Source organism: Mchenga conophoros, linkage group LG8 (genome assembly GCF_057382185.1).
Source record: "Mchenga conophoros isolate Kocher_MC1m ecotype Shallow Benthic linkage group LG8, M_conophoros_male_GT1.1, whole genome shotgun sequence".
In the NCBI taxonomy this organism is placed as follows: domain Eukaryota; kingdom Metazoa; phylum Chordata; class Actinopteri; order Cichliformes; family Cichlidae; genus Mchenga; species Mchenga conophoros.
In genome coordinates this window covers 3,060,048-3,082,415 of record NC_140533.1, presented here as the reverse complement: position 1 = coordinate 3,082,415, position 22,368 = coordinate 3,060,048, and the positions used below count along the sequence as shown (strand labels likewise).

Sequence of the window (22,368 nt, the reverse complement as noted above, 5' to 3'; positions counted from 1 at the left end):
GATATAAAAATATGGAAATGTACTGATGCATGATCTGAATTATAATATTTCTGACTGTCTGAGGCAAAATTTATGTTGCAAAATATGTTTTTGTAACTGCAATACACTACAGGAAGCTATGGGGGTAGTGTCACTTGTATCATCTGCCAATACTGCACCCAATACTAAGCATAAGAACATAACGCGAACGGCAAAACAGGAGCACAGAAGAGAATGGAAACAGAGTTTTGTATTTTTTTTTTTTTTTTTAAGTGAAAGCATTTCACAGAAAACAAAGTTAAACACAGACTGTGAAAAGCAGAGTTTTCCTTCCAACACAGTAAAATTGCAGTGCACAAGCATTTAAAACACCAGCACCCTGGAGAGTGCGATTTCAATTCTGAATTGGTCCATTTTAGGGAGTAAAGTTAGTCGTTCAAACACTACGCACTGTTTATGTTAATATTTGTACAGTAATATTGATGTTTGTACAGTAATGTTGATATTAGCTTACCTGTCGAAAACTTCTCAAATGAAGCGAACACCAGTTCAGTTTTGATAACTAATGAGTAGGAGCAGCTACACGGTCTCCTAGTTTGTTTGATTTTTTTCTTACATTAATATTAGTGTTTATTCTGAATAACAAACCTAACGTTAGGTAGTTAATGTCTATGTTTAATATAATTAATTGTGATTAGTAACGGTCTTTTCTGTTTTGTTCTGTTTAACTAGTGTAGATGAGTTTGTCCTGAAAAAGAGGCTCATGCACCTGTCAAAGACTAAAGTCATGACAGCATGAAAATCAGCTGCAGCTGGGGACGTTATCTCAAAGATAAGAGCAAGCCTCACTCCAGAGCATGTCCACTGTAATCGGAATTCATGAACTGAATCATCTGTAAGCTTTAGAAATGTGGGTTTTTGGACTGAAAGTAAATACCTTTTCGATTTAATTTGAAGCTGTATTTGAACTTTTTTTTTTCTTTTAAACAGAATCCATTTTGACACAAATAGTTTCCTATTTGTACATTATGTTTTGTTCAAAATACCACTAGCACTTCAATTTCTATTACCTAAAATTTTAATTTAATTTTATTTCTGAGGGTCCTATTGAGCAATGTTAAAAATACATTTGATTACTTTGTTATTACGTGTGTTAATGCAAAATGTAAGTAATGTAAAGTAAGTAAGTCCTTGACCTTTGCTGTGCCCACTAATAGTCCTTGGAGCTCACCATCACTGCTTGTCCTAAAACCTGATCAATTTTGATTTTGTAATCACTTCTGCAAGGTTAGTGCCGTTACAAGCCAGATTCATTCCCACTTCCATGAATGAATGACTTTACTGAGTATATCATTTTAAGTTAATAACAAAGACAGATCTCCTTTAAGGATACTGGTAGGTCCCATGAACCAAACTCCTGTCTGTAAGACACCTGACAATGTTTTACAATAAACCTTAATGCCATCTGGATTAAGAAACACACCAGCCATTCTCCAGTGGCTGAACACCCTTTTGTGCAGGGCCAGTAATTGTGAAGTTTACTTAAATGTTATAGTGTCCTACTGATCCACCTGGACCGACCACATCAAAACCTTTCCAGATCCTGCAACAATGCAACAACATATCTCCCAGCTCGTCAAACGCATTGACCATCTTTTTGTCAAAAATAAATGAATAAATAAATCTAAGGCACTATAACATGATCTAAAACAGTGGTTCCCAAACTTTTTTTGCTAGGCCCCCCTTTGTTTTACAAGAAAAATGTTTGCGCCCCCCCCCCCCTTCTCGCGCACATGCACGAACACATCCTCCAACCACACACGCTCATATTTTGCTCCATTGCGGTTTCTTTCACACCTCAAACATTTAGTAAACAATTAAGCAAATACAAGTAATCTGCAGGTAGTAAGAAAACAAACTACTAACTAGGGCTGGGCCATATTATACCGTTCACGGTAATACCGGTATAATGTTAGGCAACGATAGGAAAATGAAATATCGCGATAGAATATGAGTAAAACGCGCATGCGCAGTGCCTTTGTTTTCATACGCACATGGCCGATTGTTGAGTGAAACAGATGAACCAGAATTGGTTTGTAAAAATGGTGCAACTTCAGTGATGTGGAACTGGTTTGGTGTTTGTCCATCAGATACACGACAAAGCACATTTTTTTGCAGAACATGCAAGCGGCCGTCGGACTAAGATGCCCTTAAATCTGGGAGTAATCTGGGTCCTAAACTCCGTATCTTCAGGTCAAACGAACACTGCAGCATCACTAAGAGTTAAAAACTGTCTAAATTCATCTTTAATAAAACGATCAGCATTGCTGCTTTACCAGGTGAAACTATGAAGTTTAACTTCCAGGCATCCATGAAAACAAAATGTATTACATTTAACGGAGTTAGAAGCTAGCAGGAAGCTAGCGGAAGTTAGCTCGCTAGTTTCGCTAGTTACCTAAGCATGATATTGCATGTTCTGACTGAGAGATTTCTGAAAAAATTCAAACGTACAGCTCTGCTATCACTTCCAACATAAATGAAGACAGGAAACTAAACAGCAGTGACGTTTGTAGGGTTACTGAAGTTGGGCTAGCTGGTATATAATGATGTGCTACGTGATCGTTAGCGACACAGCTATGTTAGCATAACATAAACAGTGAAGCTGGAGGACGAACACTAACACTTTTCCACTTATAAAAGTTAACGTTAAGGTTCCTGATGGTTAGAGACAAATGCAATCGCATGGCAGGATGCTGTAAAAGGAACAATCTTCAGTCAGGAGAACAACTGAGATAATCCATCCACAATACGAGGTTAGTCAGTAATATACTGCAACAACATGGGAATAGAGCAGCTGCCAGAGAATTCAACATTAATGAATCAATGGTACAGAAGTGGAGGAAGCAAGAAGAATGAGTTTAATAAAGTTTGACTTATCTGACTGCTTTGTTTCGCTTAATGTGCCTTATAATCCCGTGCACCTTATGGTCCGAAAAATACGTACTGCACACTGCAGTTTAATGTTGCAAAGCACCTCTTTTTAACTTCAGTGGATATTATACATGGTTATGCTCAGGATATGTCAGCCCATTTCTACTGGAAATGCCTTTTGGTTAAACTTTCAGCAAGGAATTTGCATTTGCACTGTTACATTTTTATAAAGCTTTAATGTACATAAAAACCAGCTTCTTGTTTAAGTGAAAATAAATGATAGGTTGTCTTTTTGCGCTAGTAATGTTGTGGAGTTGTATTTTGTCTCGCATCAATTATATCGTCAGTTATATCGTTATCGCAAATTTTCAAATATATATCGTGATAAATATTTTTGGCCATATCGCCCTGCTCTACTACTAACTTTTTTAGGCTACGTCCACACCTACGCGGGTATTTTTGAAAACGCAGCTGTTTCGTCCACACGTAAACGGCGTTTTGAATCATCGAAAACTGAGATTTTCTAAAACTCATTTTTTTCCCGTTACGTGTGGACGAGGAATACAGAGTTCGTCACGCAACGTCAAAGGTATGTGCCTTTTTTCACGTCACGCTGTGCGCCACGTTTACACGAGATGAATTGCAGAATGGCAGATAGTAAGATTAACAGTATTTTGTCTCTATCTTCAGGTTTTACACGCTTACATACACACACAGTTACTGTCCCTCCATTTAGAAAGACAGAGGCGTCATAGTGTGATTCTTTTACTGTAGTTGTTTTTTTTCCATGTGTAATAATCAACATTGCTATCAATGCTTTTTTCAAAAAACGCCTCTCTATGCAAAATGGGTTTAAAAACATAAACAACTGTGGAATACTGTTTGTCTGTGATTTAAACAGCCCAGCGCTGCTCCCGACACAGGGAAAACCAATCCTGCAGGGAGACCTACCTCGGCACTTGTGCAGGTGAAACCAAAGGGCAGATATGCTTCACCATATTTTCAAGTGGCTTAGAATGAAGTTGGTTTGGAAACATAGCCAGCGATGCTTCATCTCCTGCTTTGCGTTTCTGTGGCCGCCCTGTGCTAGCAGTGTCCAAGCGCCGCGTCCCGCCCCCCCTGCAATGGCTCTGCGGCCCCACACTTTGGGAAGGTCTGACCTAAAAAGAAGCATTAGCCGGACTCTGAAGTGTACCTTGGCACCAGCTCTGTTTCAACCATTGTATTCTCTGATCACAATCTTCTCATATTTTTGACTTTGATTAAAAACAGCAAGATTTCAACATCAAAATTCACTATAAGAATTGCTTAAAAACATCATAGCTCTGTCCAGGTCATGAATCAAACATTTCTTTTATGGGAGAAATGTTTGATTTGTGTGTGTGTGTGTGTGTGTGTGTGTGTGTGTGTGTGTGTGTGTGTGTGTGTGTGTGTGTATTGGCTGAAACAGGTGACTGCAGAATGGATTGTGATGTCACAAATGCTGGTTCGTGCCACCCCTGGAGAAGCAAATGACCGCGAACACTCCATCTTGTATCACTATGGTCACCATGAGCCTATCTCCCATGAAGATAATGATTTAGACTTTATTTACCTCTGACTGCAAATTTAACAGGCTTGTCTTCTTATGTTATTCAATATACCATCCTGGATGCCTTTGCTCTCAAGCAGCAAGACACTGTTTGCTTTTCATAACACAGCTCAGCGATATCATCAAATTCCCAGTATATCCATCAAGCCATCTAAGTTAGGGAGTGCAGCCATGCAAAAACACGCCTATATCCCACAACAGGAAACTCACACTGCTTAACCAAGCAGAGCTGCTCCATAGCTCGTGGCTCTTAAACACAAAGCTAACATACTGCTTAGTTCAAGATGAGTAGCTGCAAATCCATGTCATCCAAAATATTCCACTCGAGATCTTTTGCAATGGCAGCTATGCCAGCACTCGCTCAAGACAGGAACAAGTCTTCTTGAATGATATCTGATCAAGTCACAAACTACAGGTACAAACAGTAATACTCATCCTGTCAACACAGGGGAAGCAGGAGCTGTATGAGAGCTGCTGCTAGGAACTGCTTTCACATGTGAACACACCTATCTCACACAAAGAAACACGTCATAAGACACCAAATCAACTGAACACACAGGACCTCACCTCGCAGTGATCTTCAGCTGGCAATCACTGAACTATTCTCAGTTACGATGACCGGGATGAGTGATTACTAAAAGGTCCACTGCTAGTTAGGGGGCTGTGGGGTGTTATGTCTTTGCTCTGAAGGGGAAAGGGAGGTATAAAGGGTGCATGAAATAGAAACCACAGATGTTTTACTGAAACCTGGAGAAAAAAAAGAACTTTTTCTGGTGAATATGCATGAAGCAAAACATAATTTTTTTTGTATTTAAACAGCAGAAAGAGACGGAGGCAAGAGGAGTACAGCACTACAGCAAACATAGCAGAGGTACCTCTCTTTACCCTCTTTAGTTTAGCAAACATTAGATTGCTAGACAGACAGATTGTTAGCTCTGGCTGCCAGGATATCAAGTCTCCCACCACCTCACTCATTCCTTCCTATAATGAAAAACCAAAGATTAAGAGGAGGGTGGTCGAGTGCACAAAGTTTACATTAACTAAACTCTGATTCTAAGTGATAGTAGTTTCAGACCTGAGCCATTAAATGACAGGGACTTCATACAAAGGTGTTTAAGGTCCAAGTGGTTATATATATAAAACCAATTCCAAGGGGATTAAAATGTGGTATAGTTCTCAAAGATAAATGAGGGCAACTGCTAAAGACAAATGATACTACAGATCAGAATTATCTGATAATTTGCCTAGTATTTTATTTGATTTAGGGACATTGTGGTACGATACATCACCACTTTTACTCCTGTCTGCAGAAAACAAAGCCTGTAGAGATACACTTGCATGCTACTGTGAAAAAAATATAGCATGCCAATCAAGAATGATTAAAAAGAAACATCTTAAATAGTCAGTTGATCACAAAAAAGGTTCAGTTTACAAAGAAAAAGAAAACTCTACAGGTGGGTGAATAATTAGATTTTATAGATTTTAACTTTAAAAAAAAAAAAAAGACAAAATCCTAATTAAAGGAAAACGAGCAACTTGAAATAAAACAGTTTTCTTTTGTTGCCATGATGCTCATGTTTTGTCTTGTTATAAATCATCAAGGACACATCTTACCCTTTGGGTGTTGCATTTTTACTTCAGAGTTTAGTCCATTTTGAATGGTAAAATGGTAAATGGCCTGTATTTGTATAGCGCTTTACTTAGTCCCTAAGGACCCCAAAGCGCTTTACACTACATTCAGTCATCCACCCATTCACACACACATTCACACATTTTGCATCAAAATGATGGAAAAAAAATAGCCTACAGTTCACACGATCTGCATAGTTATGAAAAGCTTCAACAGGTGAACCTGTAACTACCCCCATTTCTGGCAGCACACACCAAAGGTGTCAGATAGTTAATATTTTGCTCCCACTTAGGTCTCTAGCTGCCACCTAGGCCTTTTGTTTTACTGTCAATAACACCCATACATCCTTCTAGGTGACCCTCATCTCTCATCTACCTGAAAAAGCAGGTGTCTGTTGAGTTAATAAAAAAAAAAAAAATTAAAATAAAAAATTCTATAGTAACTGAATAACTGTGAATAATAACGGTGCCATCTATGCCTCCTCCAGCCTATACTCACCTGCACACTGTACCACTGTGGAGAGACACACAGCTCCTCCCCCTGACTAACGCTTCAGAGGCCAGTAAATTTCCCATTTCAACAACGGTGAAGTACTAAATAACTGGTCAGCGCTCACATTAACATTAGCCTTTTAACTATTAGGAGTTACCCAATAGCCACATAAGTCCCTTTTCCATTAGTACCTACTCGGATCAACTTGCCACAGACTGCCATGATCCGACTCAGATCGACTGGTTTTCCACTACAATCTGGTTCTACCTAACATGCGTGGTTGTCGTCATAGCAATGCATCCGTGCATCCTGCGACGTCATTTAAATGCAACATGAAAGCTACAGAAAAGGTGGACGGTGAAACAAGAATATACCTAGTGATATGGCTTTTCAACAGACTCAAAAGCCAGACATTCTGCTGCCATGATCAGGAAATTCAGGACCAAATCAGAAACAAAGTAATTTTCAGTCTGGAAAAGGTTATGAATCCATTTTGAAACTGTGGGACTCAGCAAACCACATTGAAAGCCATTATGCACAAATAGCAAAAACATGGAACAATGGTAAACCTTCCCAGAAGTGGCTGGCCACCAAGAGCACGCAGACAACTCATCCAAGGGGTCACAAAAGACCCCAGAACAACATCCAAAGAACTGCAGGCCTCGATTAAGGTCAGTGCTCATGACTTTGCCATAAAAAGGGTTATTAGGGTTAGGGCCATGTAGGTTTGGATCTCTTTCCCCTCTTAATAAACACCTTCATTTAGAAACTGTATTTTGTGTTTACTTGTGTGATCTTTGTCAAATATTTATTTGATATTTGTTTGATCTGAAACATTTAAGTGTGACAAATACAATGCCCGGAAGTGGGCAAACAATTTTCCACACAACCACTATACCTATGGTATCAACTTCAAAATCCTAGGCGATTTCCTTCTCAAGTTGTTGCATTACCAAGTGTGGATTATTAATCAAAGAGCAGCCGAATCAGACAGGACTCAGATCTGAGGATGTTAAGAGCTGCAGGCAGATGTGGACAAGAAAATAAACTATTCCACCTTTACAATAATTTATTAAAATGTGTTTCTTATTTAGTTTTAGTCAGTTTTAAAATGCAGGCAGTGAATGGTTCAATCTTTCACAGCAAGATCTCTCATTTCTTTTTTTTCTTTTTTTAAGCATAACTAGCACTTTGGGCAAAGTTCATTTCTAACTTTTCCATAATGTTCTTCCTCTACAGTAAGGAAATTAGGGATGCTGCGATTTATTAAGTAATTTGAACAATTAGAGTATAAATAATCCTTAACACAAATTCTTTGCTTCGATGCTTCAGTTAATGCATGGCTCTGTAGCATGCCATTGTCATGCGAGTGCTTCACCCACATTTGCGACTAAAAACATCATCCCACAGAAGTGTATTTGGGAGCAGCGTGTGAATAAAAAGTATGATAACATTAAGCCCAAGCAGCCCCCAGTTTTAAAGAAAAACACGGATGACACAACAGCAGCAGTGAAGATGATGCCATCATAGTTTCACGTGGAGCTAGAGTCTGCCTACACACACTTGACAAAGAACAAAGAGGCGGAGCCAGTGTCAAGGTGAGCTCAGATTGAGTGAAAAAACAAAACAAAACGTGTTTCTAGTGGAGGATTCTAAGGCAGGTTCTGAAGCCACTGCACTCCTGCCCAATTAGTCCAGACTCATAATCTAGAAATTAACTTAGGCCAAAACAGAGACCTATAAGCAAAAAGTTGTTCAGTCTGCAGAAAACACATGAATCCACATACCATGGCTGGATGGACTGGATGAGAGTGCTTCAAAATACGCCTTGGGAATTTTTCGGTTAAGATTTGAGTATGAAAGTGATGCCAGTGATAAATTAGTACATCCACCGGTGCACAATACAAATAGTTAAACAGCTACAATGAAGCAAAATTCACTTTCAAAAAGTCATCATTTACATTTACATCATTGCAAACATTTGTGACTTTATTAGTAATTTACACATCTGAATTCAAATCGCTTAACTCTGATTAGATTTAATCGACAATCATCTTAAGTTAATTCATTTGACTAAAGTATAAAGTGTAAAAGTTTGTCGTGCTTTTACTGGTGAGTTGCTCCATAAGGTTCACAAAGGCTCCCATTTCCCCTGACATCACATGTGAAATGTGGCCATATCTCTTCTCGTCTCTTCCTCGCAGTCTTAATTCAGTCCATATAAACAAACAGTACACACAGTACTGCGCTCTGGGGTCCTTAGGGACTAGAAAAGTGCTATACAAATACAGGCCATTTACCATTTACAAGCAGAAGAACTGGTTATAAAATAACCAATGAATTAAGCAAAAACAAAAAACAGCAACAACAAAACAAAAGTGTGTATGAAACATACAACTGAAATAAATACACACAAGACCAGGAGAGAGTACAGAACTAAACTAAGCAGTGTCACAAGAAAATAATCTATTTAAATCGTATGGGTTACATATGTGGGTTATATGTTACGTTACTTTTTTCTCCCTGTTCCAACACACAGTGGTGTTTTATGTAGCTTATCTGCGTAGCCAATTTAATTAAAAACTTACAGATAACTTCTTATTTCATAGTGTAATCTTCACATGCTTCATCTGAAGCACACTGTGTGTATTCACTCACTAATTATATTCACAGTATTCACTTATTGTGTCTTAAGGGATTCGCTAGCAGCATGGCCTCTTCACCTGTCCCTCCTGCACTTTCCTGCTCTTTGTGTCAGATGTTTAGTTACTCTTTGGCCTCCTTTAGCAGTAATGATACTTGTAATAACTGCAGCCTATTTGTAGCTCTGGAGGCCTGAATTAGAGACTCTGCTTCAATTCACTGACTGCTCTGCCCTGTAGCCAGAGCAGGTGAAGGTAGCGTAGGCCCCAATAGCGCTCCCCTGGCTGATTGTCCTGAGGAGCTGCGAAAACAGGATGGCTGGGTGATGGTCTTAAACAAAAGCCCCCAGTATACCACCAAAACCCCATCCCCGTTGAGACTGTGTCAGCTCCCAAACCGACAACCCCCCCGAAAAAAAACAAACTAAAAACCAGCAAAAATGACTTAAACATAAAAAACATCAAAGAGAGAACAATACAGCATCCATATCTGCACCAAGAGCAAAACAGTGAAATGTGGATTATTAAACATTAGGTCTCTCTCTTCCTAGTCTCTGTTAGTAAATGAATTAATAATTGATCAAGAAATCAATTTACTCTGCCTTACAGAAACCTGGTTACAGCAGGATGATTATGCTTAAATGAGTCAACACCCCCGAGTCACTCTAACTATCAGAAACCTTGAAGCACAGGAAGAGGGGGTGCGGTGGCAGCAATCTTCCATGCTAGCTTATTAATCAACCAAAGACCCAGACAGAGCTTTAATCCAGTCGAAAGCCTGATTCTCAGCCTTGTCCACCCCAGCTGCAAAACTTAACAACCAGTCCTATTTCTGATTTTGTGCTCAGCTCAGATAAAATAATGATTGGGGGTGATTATAACATCCATGTAGTAGCTAAAAATGACATCCTCAACACAGCATTTAATCTGTTATTAGACTCAATTGGCAAATTTTAAAATGTAAAACAACCACTTTAATTACACTCTAGTTCTTGTTTTAACATATGGCATAGAAACGGAGCATTTAACAGTATTCCATGAGCACCCTGCTGTCTGATCATTTCCTAATGACACTTAAATTTACAATAATGAATTACACAGCAGTAGAGAATAGTATCATCACAGTAGGTGTCTTTCTGAAAGTGCTGTAACTAAGTTTATGTGTATCCTTTAACATTCATCCACTGCTATCTTCTTTTATGCCTTGTGCCAACACAGCAGTGCTGTTTAAATAAATTGATTTGGATAAGCAGCCATATGTTCTGGACACTCAGATTAAGAGAGGAGAGAAGCAATCAACTGATCATCACCTGAGTTGGGTCAGGTAGTGAGGGACGAAGCTGGACAGACATGCCACATCCAAATATATAGCGAGGATGAGCTGGGAATGCCTAGCAGAGGCCCTGGTCCACGAGCTTTTCAACTCTCACCTCTGACAGAGGTTCGACAGCCTTCCGAGGGAGACTGGGGACAATGTTCAGCACCTCTATTGCTGAGGTTGCAGCAAGGTGGTTGGTGCCTGTTGTGGTGGAACCAGCTGGTGGACACCAAAGCTGAAGGAGTCCTATCAGGCTGAAAGTAGAATGTTCTCAAGTAGGGCTGGGCCATATCATACCGTTCACAGTAATACTGGTATAATGTTGGGCAATGATAAGAAAATGAAATATCGTGATAGAACATGGGTAAAACGTGCATGCACAGTGCCTTTGTTTTCATACGCACATGGCGGCAAAAGCATGGCGGCAACAGAGAATGAGAAGGGTGAAAGCGGATCGTTGAATGAAACGAACCAGAACTGGTTTGTAAAAGTGCAACTTCAGTGGTGTGGAACTGGTTTAGCTTTCGTCCGTCAGATACACAACAAAGCACAATTTTTGGTAGCGCATGCTAGCGGGCTGTCGTTATTACCGTGTTTTTTTGGAAAATACGGCACACTTAAAATCAATCCTTTGATTTTTCTGAAAATCGTCAGTGCCCCTTATAATCCCGTGTGCCTTATGTATGAACTCTGGTTGTGTTTACTTTGCTAAGCTACGAACCCGCACCGCTTGATGGATTGTCGGCGCATTACGGCTATCGTAGCAAGGAGCCTCGCGGAGTGATACGTACTGTGCTTCAACATAATATTACCGTATTGTGTGTGTATAACCTCTTTAAGTTTTGTGGATATTATACATGGTTATGCTGAGGATATGTCGGCCAGTTTCCACTGGAAATGCCTTTTGGTTAAACTGTCAGCAAGGAATTTGCATTTGCACTGTTACATTTTTATATAACTTGTATTTATATAACTAATGCACATAAAAAACAGCTGCTTGTTTAAGTGAAAATACATTGATGGGTTGGTTTTTTTTGCACAAATAAAGTTGTGGAGTTGCCCAAAGTGTTTTGTCTATTGTCAATTATATCGTCAGTTATATCGTTATCGCAAATTTTCAAATTTATATCGTGATAAATATTTTTGGTCATATCTCCCTGCTCTATTATCAAGCTTGGTTAGGCTGTGGGAGTGCAAGGTACAAGGAGTTCGGCGAAACCATGGAAAAAGACTTTTGGACTGCCTCAAAGTGATTCTGGCAGATACAACTTATACAGATATGCAAGGTTGCTCTCAAGAATTGCATTTGTCTCATGTGGTAGTGATGTATAGGTTTATGAGTGCATGTGTATTACTGTGTGTATGTTGTACGTATTCAATATGCTGATGGCTTGTGAAGAGAAAATGTTTCAGCGTCTGTATTTGCTAAAGAAGGTGTCTATACATTTCCTCAGTTTTTGTCCTCGTGCATTAGTTTTTATTTCGTTATCTCATCAGAGAAAAAGGTTGTTGATGAAAACTATCATGAAAATAATTATTCAACACAACACTGCATGCTACAAAGGTGAGTGTTTGATTCTGTACTCTGTTCAAAGCTCTATTTCTATCTAGAAGAATAAGGCAGATATCATATAAAAAAAAATAAAATAAAAATAAATGACATGATGTTGCAATTTAGCTACAGTGAATTGTCTCCAGCTGTTGTGTACGCTTTAATGACTCAACAATTGTGTTTTGTTTCAAGTACATTTCAATGCAAAACAGTTTTACTTCAGTAAAAGATTACTTTTATAGAATGTGTTAGGGCTGGGCGATATATCGAGTTTTTTAAAAAACATGGATATATTTTCATACGAGATATAAGATGTGACAATATCGTTTATATCGATATAGTCTATGTTACGTTATAATTATACTTGTGGAGCCGCAAGTTTGCCTCTCTTTCGTCCACTTTTGTCTCTATGCAACGTTACTCAGCCTCGCCTCTCCTTCACTGAACACAACTCCCCCTCCCTCATAGCTTCACCTGCAGGCAGCGACAAGATGAACACGGAAAATCTCTGTTAATGAGTTACTGCGGACCACCCCGTGCGTGGGGGTGAACAGCGTCAACGTGTTAGCGAGCTAACCGCGCTAACGACAGGGGCTGCACGGCCTAAAATCCTTTCATTTTCTCAAAAATCGACAGCGCGCCTTATGTATGAATTCTGGTTGTGCTTACTGACCGCCAACTGATTTTATGTGGTACACGCCGCTCAGCAATCTTTCAAAAAATGTTTTAGTAAAACTTTAGACTTAGAGACTTAGAGCTTTTTATTGTCATTGTGCAGTTTCTTGCACAGCGAAATTGGGTAAGCTTTGGTAAGCTACGGAGCTGCACCGCTTGATGGAATGTCGGAGCATTACGGCTACCGTAGTCTGGAGCCTCGCGGAGTGATATGTACTGTGCTTCAACGTAATATTACCGTATTGTGTGTGTATAAGGACCATAAATGGCACCTCTTAAGAGACATGGTTACAAAGAGGATTTCAAACTCAAGGCTGTCAGTCACGCAGTAGAACTTGGGAATAGAGCAGCTGTGAAATCTGTCTTTGTTATTATGCTCATCGTCTTTTAGTTTACATTTTGACTGCTCAATTGTGAGCTTTTTGTTATGCACAAAAACAACATTGTTTTCTTTTATTTATGGAGCATTATTATTTAATAAATGCTGATAATTTATTTTTGAGTAATTTCTTCATGTACATCTATGCTGTATATTAATAAAAGTGCCTGTGTGACATCTGGGACACAGCTTTGACTAAACTCTCTTTTTGTGCTTACCTTATGGCTTGTGTGTTAATAGACCTCTCTGCATGGAATCATACTTGTTATTAATCTCTGGCTCTCATCCACAGCATGTCTTTTGTCCTGTCTTCCTTCTCTCACCCCAACTGGTCGACGTAGATGGCCGCCCCTCCCTGACCCCGGTTCTGCTGGAGGTTTCTTCCTGTTAATAGGAGTTTTTCCTTCCCACTGTTGCCAAAGTGCTTGCTCATAGGGGGTCATATGATTGTTGGATTTTTCTCTGTATGCATTATTGTAGGGTCTACCTTACAATTATAAAGTCCCTTGAGGTGACTGTTGTTTTGATTTGGTGCTGTATAAATGAAACTAATTTGATCAACTACTTTTAATTAAATGTAGAATTTAGGATAGGATAGTTCCTCACCTGTAAAAAACTGATCATTTTCATTTGATCAGAGACTGTGATCACCCACCTCAGGTGAACCATGTGAGCTCTCAAGTTGTGTGACCTGTTCAATCATGATGATTCGCGGCATAAAACGCGTACAATTTTCATTTCTGTTTTCCTTTAGATTTCTTCAGCTTCGTAATAATGTAATAAACGTGTCAGTATTTTCACTGCTACACATCAAACAGCCGTTGTTAGCTAATTCGGAAACGTCATTTTCAAAATTGTAAACAAATGTTTTAATACAACGCTTATGTTTCTGCCAAAGTGTAACTCTGTTTAACGCAGTAACCTGAACCTTTCCATCGTAGATGCTGCAACGTCACTGCTTTGAACCTGACCAATCACATTAGGACTCCTGTTCCTTTGAGCTTTGTCCTCCACACTCAGTTGGTTTGAGCATGCAGAATTGAGCTTCAAGAACAGTTACCTGCAAGAGCCTGAATCTGCTGCATCACTTGCAAATCAGGCAACCTCGTGTACATGTGCGTATTATTCACCATCAGCTGATCTTAAGCTTGAAATCTAAACACAGTGATTCTGTTCTGAAGTTAGGGGTGGGCGGTATAAACGGCATAAACGATATAAATTGGGCCAATGGTTGAGATTTTGACTATACCGCTCTAGTGCATGTTGATGGTGTCATCAAGCGGTAGCTGTTTTGGTCGAAAGAATTGCAGCGGCTGAAAAAATATCATTTGCAAATTATGCCGGGCGACAGTAATAGCAAAGACACAAAGCACTTTTGGAATATGGGGAAAGCCAAAAACTGCGCTTCCTCCACTTCCGTGCCATTGATTCATTAATGCTGAATTCTCTCGCAGCTGCTCTATTCGTTAACTTTTATTGAGTGGAAAACTGTTAGCGTTCGTCCTTCAGCTTCACTGTCCTAATGTTATGCTAACGTAGCTGTTTTGCTAGCAATCACGTAGCACATCATTATATACCAGGGCTGCCCAATCCCAGTCCTCGAGAGCTACTATCCTGCAGCTTTTAGATGCATCCCTACTCCAACACAGCTGAATCAGATTACCTCTTCAGCATGCCATCGTGTTTGGCAAAGGCCTGATAACAAGCCATTCATTTGATTCGGGTGTGTGGGAACAAGGATGCATCGAAAAGCTGCAGGACGGTAGCTCTCGAGGACCGGGATTGGGCACCCCTGTTATATACCAACTAGTTCTACTTCAGTAACCCTACAAACGTCACTGCTGTTTAGTTTTCTCTCTTCATTTATGTTGGAAGTGATAGCAGAGCTGTACGTTTGAATTTTTTCAGATATCTCTCTGCCAGAACATGCTATATCATGTTTAGGTGGAAACTAGCGAGTTACTTCCTGCTAACTTCTAACTCCGTTGAATTTAATGAATCCTGTTTTCATGGATGCCTGGATGTTAAACTTAATTGTTGCACCTGGTAAAGCAGCAACGCTGATCATGTTATTAAAAATGAAAGAATTTAGACAGCTTTTAACTGTCAGTGATGCCGCAGTGTTTGTTTGACTTTGGGACCTGCAGCAGACGGAGTTTTGGACCCAGATTACTCCACAAGGCTCCTGACTACGGCAGCCGTAATGCTCCGACAATCCATCAAGCGGTTCATAGCTTACCAAAGCCGTACTAAAACATTTTTGGATTTCTGCGTGCCGTGTACCACATAAAATCGGTTCGAGGTGAGTAAGCACAACCAGAATTCATACATAAGGCACACTGTCGATTTTCGAGAAAATTAAACGATTTTAAGTGTGCCTTATAGTGTGTAAAATACGTTATACAGAAGAAAAGAATATATCGAGATATATATCGTTACCGCACGTGCTTCAAATTATACCGTGATATGGATTTTAGGCCATATCGCCCAGACCCATCTGAAGTGTTAAAACATTTGGTACCTGAGAAACCAGGAGCTCATCAGCTGTAGTATATACACCTCAACTTTTTAAAAACATATAGTGTTACAAATATTTAATGATTCAATTCAATTTTATTTATATAGCGCCAAATCACAACAAAAGTCGCCTCAAGGCGCTTCATAGATACAGAGAAAAACCCAACAATCATATGACCCCCTATGAGCAGCACTTTGGCGACAGTGGGAAGGAAAAACTCACTTTTAACAGGAAGACAATGACAGCTCAATAGTTCTTGGCAGAAAAAGAAACAAAGCACTACAGATGGGAACCTCATCCAACACACACTTCGACCCGCAAACAGTGTCGTTACATTACCACAATTGTTTGTGGTTTCAAAAAAGTAAATTGTTAGAATTTAAATTGGTTGTAGGTCTTTTCTTTTATCCAAGAGAGAAAGGTATTGGATGAGCACACATACGCACTGCTTTATGAAAACTAATATCAAAATCTTCACATCTAGAGTTGCTTTGTTTCAATCTAGAACACTATAAACAATCATTTCCATGAAGTACCAGTGATGTCATAAGCTCTGACTTCATGTTTACCCAAACAATGATCGTGATGAGGATCTACTGACAAACTTCCTTGAGGCTAAGTGTGCAGAGCCTTTCATTCTCAGGGTTAGGCTATCCTCTGGAACAATGTTTACAGTGTCAAGTTTTCAGTTATGTTCTAATAGTGTCTATCGAGCTGGCAAACACGAAACATGAGGTTTTACATTTGGATATCCTATGCTTTTCCATTAGCAAACCAAAGAACAGCTTCGTTCAGTGCATTGCCCTAATCAATTTAGCAAGCTGACTGTCTGAGCCAAGCAACGTCTTCGTCTTTGGGTTAGGGTTACCTGTAAAAGGTTAGTAAAAATTAACCTCCCCATTCAAAAGTTTAAAAATTCGAAGCCTTTGATGGCAAAGCTTTGTCCATTGTTTCCTTATATTTGCATTGTGTGAACAACTAAAACCAAAATTCCTGGTAATGTTCAGGACTGTTCCTTTAGAAGAGGTGAACACCCTCCAGCTTGCCTCACTTTTGGGAGGGGCCATTTATTTTGCCTCTATAATAGTTTCAGGTGGACTTTGCAATGCAGGTGGAATAACACCAAGCCTGAGAACAAAGGCTTTTGTTTGACTAGTCCTGGGCTCATGCAGGTGGAAGTACACAGCCTGTGCTTCATTTGGCAGTAACCTGTCCAGACTGTACAGTGTGAATGCTGAACAATGGCTGTTCTAATAAAACAGATTCCGATTCTTTTTTCTTTTCTTTTTTTGCACCATTTAATAGAACAACTTTTTTGCATATGGGTGGTTCCATTTTGGTGATAACAAGCCAAGTTACTCAATGAAATTCAATGTTGTTCAGTGATTAAGGCCCCAAGCATGCACCTGTTGCTAACTGGAAAGCTGACATTGCACAGAGAAAGCCAGCGGTTTGGACCCATTTCACACCATCTATGCCAACAGCTTTTCATTGCAAACATTTGTGACTTCATGATAAACTGTGAGCACGTGAGTTGAACTTCTTTCCTGTTATGTTTCTGTAACACTTTTATTTTGAATACAAGTGACAAAATATATCGTTACCATTTTTAATATCTTCACATTGTGACACTTCACATGTGATGCATATATGTATGATTAAGTGCACCTACAAGAGAAAGACAAAAAGAGACCATATGACAGCAGAGTGCAGTAAACACTGAGCCGAAATGAGGCAAGAGCAAAGGAAATAATGGAAATTGATTTTTCATGTCTGTCGGTCAAGATGGCATTTATCATTTCACTAAAATACCTTTTGGCAACACCTCACCTCACTCACACACACTCTCACACATTTAGGCAGACCAGAGCAATATAGTAATATGGCTGATGTTCCTTATTAAGTAGTCAGAAATTTTAAATAAATCTTTAGTGTGTAAACTGATGGGGAAAACCCTGCTTCATTCATTTTGTTTTACAAAGTCTGATGTTGTCTTACACATCATTACTAGTTTGTTCCTCATAGTGAGGAATACTTCATATGAATTTGAGCTGATTAGACGAAGCAATCACAGTACATAAGCATTGTAGTTCAGGACTTCAGCTCAGCTCTGACTCGGTGGATACAATGTCAGCAGTTTTATAAATACGAATTATCGTGAAACCAGCCAAACAGGTGAAACCGCCTTCCTCGTACTCCCCCTCCCCAAACACAGTACTTACTCACTCTTGAAACCAGACCGTTGACTCAAAGGGCTTACTAACATACTGACTGCTGAGACACACCTTAGTCAGGTTAGATGTCGCCGTCATTATGCAACATTAGCTGCAACTAGTACTCACCTGGCTGCACATGCAGGTTAGCAAGAAATTCCCCAGTTTCTCTAATACTGCTGACATCTTGCGGGAAACTGCTAATCCATTTCTACCCAATTTTCTTCCGTGTGGACTTGTCTTAATAACTGAATGGCTTCAGGCTGCTGCAATTAGGTTTACTGTAGCTTTAAGAGTGAAAACAAGCTAACCGATGGCGAAAACTACCAATTACATACAAAAGCTGACTGGTGTGGTTATAGTCATTCTTTAAAATGTAATAAAGAAGGCAAGTTACTGATGTGAGACGGTCATTTCAATCAGTCCACCTTGTATTACATTTTTAAAACTCGACGACTTGCCGAAAGTTAAAGCGTCTGTCATCGCAAGACTCCATTCTTGCGATTGTAATCGGTATGAAAATTTTGAGAAAAATATACACAAAACTGATTTTTGAGGCAACGCTCATATGCCTGTTTTGCTTGGTTTACTTCAGATGGTTAGAAAGCTAACCATAGAAAAACTGGCAAATGACATTCTGGCTCTACACACAACTTGAGCTAGCTTCAGCTGAAGTGTGTACATACTGAAGAGTAAACAGCATGGAATAAACTGTTAGCCGGACGGTTCACAACAACTACGGGCACAAGGTCTGAGAGCGTGCGGTCCGACTTCCTAACCCACCTGATTCCAAACGGCCGTTGCTCAGCAGAGGTGCACCGTTTACAGCCGTTGAAAGAAATTCCAAATCCGACCAGTTCCCGGTGTATTAGTTACAAAGAGGTATCTCTCCCCTTCCAGAGTCGAGGAAGACGTAGACACGCCGTGAATAAGTATTCCCGGAATCCAGGCGACAGGCTTCTTGTTGAGCAACTATCACATCTAAAGATCTATAAGGAACTAAAACTGGGTTGGCTGGTTTTTGTTTTCCACCGCTGCGGTGGTTAGCCTCAGTATTTCCTGCTAGGCTAAACCTCACTGCTGTGCTAACTCCGCCCTCATGACACATTCAAGCACACCTCGTAAACGTGTGCAGACGTCCGGTCAGTGGTTTGCTTTGAAATTTGGTTGAAAACGACGAACCAAGAGCGGCATATCTAGCCGCATGTAGGCTGGTAATTGATAAAGTTCCTGGGGAAAATCTGGTGATGTTAGAAGAGACAGCATCTATCCCACTTTGGAAGGACTAACATTCATTTCTAGAAACTGGCTAAACCCTTCAAAACGTGACTATCGACGAAGCAGAGTTTGTTATTTTTTTTATCCATCTACCACCTGACCTTTACTTTGAGTTTCTATCGGATCTGTGCATATGTACATGGTGAAAATTATATCATCAACACTATTATTGGACTCAACTGGCTTCTCTCAAAATGTAAATGAGCCACTTTAATCACACTCTTGTAGTGACATGTGGCATAGGATTACAAATTTAACTGTAATCCTTTAAAACTCCTGTTTGTCTGATTGTTTCCTAACTAGAAAACACCACTGAGTGGAAACAAACTGTGGATAGCAATACTATCAGACAAATACCACTGTTAAAAATTACACAAAGACTTTTACACAGCACTGAATGTTTTACCATAAACACTGTTCAGATATATCAGCCATATCAGCCTGTCAGTTTTTGCATTTACCATACCAATGAAGAAGACTCAGAACAGAATTAAGAGGTTCTAGATCTTAATTCTCAATGAGGAGAGAGACCTCTTTGTAACTAATACACTGGAAACTGGTCAGATTTGGATGGTGTTTTTAGGGAAGGTGTTCTTTGGGTCATACTCAGCATTTGGTGGCGATCGTGGCTCAAGAGTTGGGAGTTCGCCTTGTAATAGGAAAGTTGCCAGTTCGAGCCCCGGCTCGGACAGTCTCTGTCATTGTGTCCTTGGGCAAGACACTTCACCCGTTGCCTACTGGTGGTGGTCAGAGGGCCTGGTGGCAGCCTCGCCTCTGTCAGTGCGCCCCAGGGTGGCTACAATGTAGCTTGCCATCACCTGTGTGTGAATGGGTGGATGACTGGATGTGTAAAGCGCTTTGGGGTCCTTAGGGACTAGTAAAGCGCTATACAAATACAGGCCATTTGTCGTCCTAAAAACATGGCAGGTCAGGTTGAGGCCAAACAGCTTGATTTTGGTTTCATCTGACCACTTGGGAGTGCTTTCTCTCAAGCCCTCTCTGAACTATGTCAGTGTTCACTGGCAAACTTAGATGGGCCCTTACATATCCCTTATCCTGAGCAAGGAGACCTTGCAGACACTGCAAAATTTCAATTCATTATGGTGTAGTGTGTTACTAATAGTGTTCTGGGTGACTGATCCCACTTGCCCTCAGCACTTCCTGTGTAGTTTGGGGCTGATCCACCACCTTTCTCATGCTCATCTGCACCACATGAAACAATATATTGTTTTGGGCTTTAGACAGAGGGTGATTCATGGTCATTTTATATTTCTTTCATTTCTGAATAATTGCCTTGAAAGTTGTCACCTTCTGTCCAAACTTCTTGCTGATGGTCCATTCCAGTCCAATTCAGATCAAACTGAGGTTATTGTACTCGGCCCTGAAAAGCTTAGAAATATGGTATCTAACCAGATTCTTACTCTGGATGGCATTACCTTGGCCTCCAGTAACACTGTGAGGAACCTTGGAGTCATTTGTGACCAGGATATGTCCTTCAATGCACATACTAAACAAATATGTGGGACTGCTTTCTTCCATTAGCGCAATACCTCTAAAATTAGAAATATCCTGTCTCAGAGTGACGCTGAAAAACTGCTGCAGCAAGAGTGCTGACAGGGACTGGAAAGAGAGAGCAGATTTCTCCTATATTGGCTTCCCTTCATTGGCTTCCTGTTAAATCCAGAATTGAATTCAAAATCTTATTGTAATGACCTTGTAGTACCATATCACCCCATTAGAGCACTTCACTCTTGGGCTGCAGGCCTACTTGTTGTTCCTAGAGTATTTAAAAGTAGAATGGGAGGCAGAGCCTTCAGTTTTCAGGCCCATCTTCTGTGGAACCAGCTTCCAGTTTGGATTCAGGAAACAGACACTATCTCTACTTTTAAGATCAGGCTTAAAACTTTCCTTTTTGCTAAAGCATATAGTTAGGGCTGGACCAGGTGACCCTGAATCTTCCCCTAGTTATGCTGCAATAGACGTAGGCTGCTGAGGGATGATGCATTGATTATTTCTTCTTCAGTCAGTATGTGTTAATAGACCTCTCTGCATTAAATAACACTTGTTATTAATCTCTGTCTCTCTTCCACAGCATGTCCCTTGTCCTTTCTTCCTTCTTTCACCCCAACTGGTTGAGGCTGCCCCTCCCTGAGCCTGGTTGAGCCTTAAGTTTCTTCCTGTTAAAAGGGAGTTTTTCCTTCCCACTGTCGCCAAAGTGCTTGCTCATAGGGGGTCATATGATTGTTGGGTTTTGTCTCTGTATGTATTATTATAGGGTCTACCTTACAATATAAAGTCCCTTGAGGCGACTGTTGTTGTGATTTGGTGCTATATAAATAAGAATGAAATTGAATTTAAAATTAATCTGTGTGCCACATGGGCACACAACCAATCTGTGGGAGCTAGAATTCTGACTGTAATCGATTAAATACTTATTTCACTCAAAGCCAAGCAAATCAATTCATTTGATATTTGATGCAATATTTGTGTTTTTGTTTTGGTTATTGGTGTTCTCCATTATAATGAAAAAAAACCATAAAATCTAGAGATTGTTGTTTGTTTGTTTTTTCCATGAGTGATTAAACTCAAAAATTCAGCAGGGAATCAAATATGATTTTATTATAACTAATGTGATAACAAAACATTTTTTTTTTTTATTTACACATCGAGGCACAGAACATGAAGCTAAATAAAGTATCCTCAATGAAAAGATATTTCCTTGATGTCCCCAGGTGTTGTTTTCATGAATCCTTAATGTTAGTGTATAGGACAAAAAATGTATTTTCATGTAAAAAAAAAAAAGAAAAAAAGTAAATAAAAATATTTAATCAGTAATACTAATGACTTCTAGTGGGGCTAATTCCTTTTCTTCTTTTTGTGTGCAGACTACTCTCACCTTCTTGTTGTTAATTGTTCTAACTAGTGGTTTGCACCTTGATGTAATTTCTATTCATAAAGGCATCTCTTGATGTAAGATTTGATGATATCTTGACTTGGTTAGATGTCATGAAGCTTTTTTTCTTAAAATAAATAGTAATTAATAAAATAATTGAACAATAATTTTCCTGTTTGTCTAAATTAACTTCAGCAGTCAGTGGTCATATATTGACCCCATAAAATCAAAGTTTACTGAAACGACCTTCACATTTAAGTGAAATTTATCTGTGTGC

At 39.6% G+C, this 22,368-nt stretch overlaps 1 protein-coding gene across 3 annotated transcripts in view; it reads right to left on the bottom strand.

The window, feature by feature from the left end:
* The window catches only part of llgl2 (LLGL scribble cell polarity complex component 2), a 46,097-nt gene extending 27,091 nt beyond the window's left edge, over positions 1-19,006 (bottom strand). For all 3 annotated transcript variants that reach the window (XM_085283620.1, XM_085283619.1, XM_085283621.1), the window contains exon 1: positions 18,704-19,006. The gene's annotated coding sequence lies outside the window, so the exon portion shown is untranslated. The remainder of the gene's footprint in view (positions 1-18,703) is intronic.
* Positions 19,007-22,368: the final 3,362 nt, after the last annotated feature.